The sequence below is a fragment of the Mercenaria mercenaria genome, chromosome 1 (assembly GCF_021730395.1).
Source record: "Mercenaria mercenaria strain notata chromosome 1, MADL_Memer_1, whole genome shotgun sequence".
NCBI lineage: Eukaryota > Metazoa > Mollusca > Bivalvia > Venerida > Veneridae > Mercenaria > Mercenaria mercenaria.
The window spans coordinates 38,483,059-38,486,759 of NC_069361.1; the positions used below are offsets into that span (position 1 = coordinate 38,483,059).

General features: G+C 32.7%; 1 long non-coding RNA gene across 1 annotated transcript; it reads right to left on the bottom strand.

Moving 5' to 3' along the window:
• Positions 1-1,061: 1,061 nt before the first annotated feature.
• LOC128557460 (uncharacterized) lies at positions 1,062-3,284 on the bottom strand. Its single transcript, XR_008371170.1, has 3 exons — positions 3,208-3,284; positions 2,923-3,006; positions 1,062-1,889 (listed from the first exon to the last, which is right to left on the bottom strand). It is a non-coding gene; the product is annotated as an uncharacterized LOC128557460 (long non-coding RNA).
• Between the last annotated feature and the right edge of the window lie 417 nt (positions 3,285-3,701).

Sequence of the window (3,701 nt, forward strand, 5' to 3'; positions counted from 1 at the left end):
TTTGTATATCTGGACAATGTTTATGTGAAGTTACAGTAAGATATAAGCAATAGTAACAAAGATATGACAGAAAAACAAAGGTTGCCAAAAAACTTTAACCTTAAAAATAATCTAAGAATAACACCTTGGTGACCTTGACCTTGGGTATAATGGGCTCAGCCCCTACACATACAAGCAATAGTAACAAAGACATGACAGAAAAACAAAAGTTTCCGAAAAACTTTAACCAAGAAGGGTAACGCCGACGCCGACGCCGGGGCGAGTAGTATGACCCCCTATTCTCCGAATAGTGGAGCTAAAAATGGTCTTGATTTCTCCCTATGGTCAATAATAAAAAGTTTTCTATATACTGTTTATAGTGACATCAAAGAGAAGTTAATCTGAAAAAAATCTATTTCCACACAAAAGTACTTATCAGGCAGCCTTACGTCAAAATACATCAAAAATTGGATGTAACATGCGTGTTGTACTACAGAAAAGTAGTCCCAATTTTCTCCTAGGGCTAATATTAACCCTTACCCTGCTGAATTTCTATAATGAACTTGTCCATTTTTCAATTTGGACAGTACCACTAACTGTTAAACGGGATGCTTACCAAATATATACTGATTGAATGGCGAACAGTGCGGATCATCATCAGACTGCATGGATGTGCAGGCTGATCATGAACTACACTGGTCGCAAAGACAGAATAAATCATGTTCAGCATGATAAGGGTTAATAGAATAGAAGTTTACAGTAATAGCTATTTATAGTAACAGCAAAGGATTAGGGGCCGTGGTTCCTATCATCACACATCATCTCATGATGATGAATATTTTTGCCATTGTACATCAAATCCTCCATGCATGAACTAGAATGCTACGACAAAGTCATTTTTGTATCTGACCTTTGGCCTCCAGTGTGTGACCTTCGAGCTAGAGGTCTTGGTCTTGGGCATGACACCTTGTTTCATTATGCTGAACATTTGTGCCAAGTTATCTAATAAGTCCCTTCATGGATCGCAGAGTATTGACCAGACACAAAATGACTCTATTAACCTTGACCTTCTAAGTGTGACCTTGACTTGGAGCAAGGGTTTGGGTCTTGCGCATAACACGTTGTCTCTTTATGGTGAACATTTATGCCGAATAATTCCAAAATCCCTTTATGTATGGCAGTTGTTGACCAGACAGAAACAGGCCCTTTTAACCTTTGACATCTAAGTGCAACCTTGACTTAGGAGCTAGTGGTCTGGGTCTAGCAAACTTACATTGAAACATCCAGAAACATTTTCTATAAAACAAGTATGAAAGTCTTACACTTTTTCTACAAGACTATTTTATAAAGTTACAATTTTTATGAAGAACTATGCTCAGAGAAGTTGAAGATTAATCAAAGTCCACACTTTTAACTTCCATATTCATAATATCATTAACAGTTGTGAGGATAAAAAGTATTTTGTAAATTAATAAAAAGCAAGTTCTTCATTCATGACAATTATTTCTTTTTCCCTAATTCTTGATATTTCTTCTCTGATTCCCCCAATGTGTTTGGAAATAAGATTAAACCTTTTGTATCATCCCTGTAGCCACGTTGCAATTTTTATTCAGAATTATGCTCACAAAATTGGAAAAGAAATGTTGGACTGGAATCATATTTTCCAGAAGAGTACACCTTTCTTAACTTCCTTATGCAATTAGCAATTGTTAGATTTCAATGTATTTTGCAAATTATTCTTAGGCAGTTCTTCATACATGATGCATACTTTTCTTTCTCTCTAATAGTTGATATTTCCATTTCTCTGATTCTGGAAATATGGTAGTACATTCTGCACATGTATGATCCATCAAATAGTTCAGTTTTTGTTGACCAGTGCTTTAAACAATTGTGGCCCTTCAGATGATCATCTGAAATGGAAAACTTTAGCCATTTTTACACTACTATAAACTTAACATGTTTTATATGTTCATAAAACACAAAATTTTAGAATGTAAAATCTTACAATTATAATATTATCAGTCTGACAGACATTATCAAGAAAATGTCATTAAGAAGTGGAAAAACAGTACCTTACACAAGTAATAAAGAAATACAGCTTTGAATTCAAACAGATGATATATATTTGTCTGTATGTCTTGGTGCATTCCATTTTCAACTAACACTATATATAGGCACATGATCACTTCATGTCCATAATGTATACTAAATTTCTTATGAATTGTTTGAAACTGTGAGTAGGCATACACAATGTACAAGTGTATTTGTGATATTTTAAAGGACATCACTCAATAAAAAGTAACCTGAAATGAAGTCTTGCAATATGTGCATGCCTACTGCATGTTTATAATTTCATATCAACTTACTTTTGCACTGTGACACAGTATGAAAACTGTAGGGGGAGATGAAATATAATTCTTATAATATAAAAAGGGGCATAACACTCCAAATTTAGATTTTAGGCTGAAATAGATAAAGGTCTTAATTTACATTTAAGGTAAAAGTGTATTACAAGTTTCAAGGGCATTGGATAGAAAGTAGGGGAGGAGCTGAGTACATAAAGAACAAAAGAAAAGAAACTGTAACTCTTTCAAGGTTCTAAAAGGACCATAACTTTAGAAAACTGTCATCAGATGTAAAATCCACTATAATTATAATAGTATGTGTATAATTCTGCTGCTTGGCCATGAAGTATACCATAATCCATTTGAATATGATGGAATCTGCAGAAAGAGAGTTTTAATGCAAAAGGTATGAAGGAAGCTATGATATGACAATTTGAAAAAGAAAATGACATAATAACTGAAGAAACAAATAATCAAATTTGATAGTCCTGACAATATGTGCCTGTGCACTTCATGCTGATGTACCAAGTTTCATTTGAACTGATAAATAGTAATTACATAAAAAATTACATAAATGCAGCTCTAAACTATCCTGTACCTTTTGATGTCTACTATTCATAGTCTAGCCAAAGCTCCAAAACTGGCTGCATTGAGGCATTTTGTTCACCATATCATACTGTAACTAAAAAAAGCCCAACATGTACATTTATATATACATAAATTTTTCTTTCACAATTAACTGTGATTTCTCTATAAATTTCTGGCACTTCACATTAAAAACAATTTAAATGTACAATGTACATAATTCTAAAATCAGTTATTATAGTTTGTAAAATAAATGCTGAATGCCATATCTATTTTCAAAACACTTTTAAACACCTACCTGTATAAAATGGTGTGTAAATTGGCAGTCTTCTTCTTGGCAAATTTAGCATTCATTGTCCCATTATTTCTTTGAATAGATTTATATCTTCATCTGAAATAAGTATAGTATAGCATAAAAAAACTATGAGGAAACATATTGGTGGTTTTCAAAATAATGAAGCAAAAGTGTGACATAAGGGTTGGAAATTCAAACCTATTTCTTTTGGTGGTCACCTATTTTTTATGATAGCAAATAATTCAAATTTCAAGGAAATATACAACTTTGGGAAAGTGTTGAACATACCAATCAGATATTATTTTGAACAGCCTTCAGTTCACAAGTTCAGAGAATTTCCAGTAAGATGGGTGAAAAATATTGCAGTGTTTTATGACAAGGAAATATGTATAACAGTAAATGTTTTTCAACATATATGAATAGGTGTTTGTGTATAGTTTGAAACTAATTTAACAAATGTTTGTGGACTTTGGTTTTTAAAATCACCCTTTCTGCAC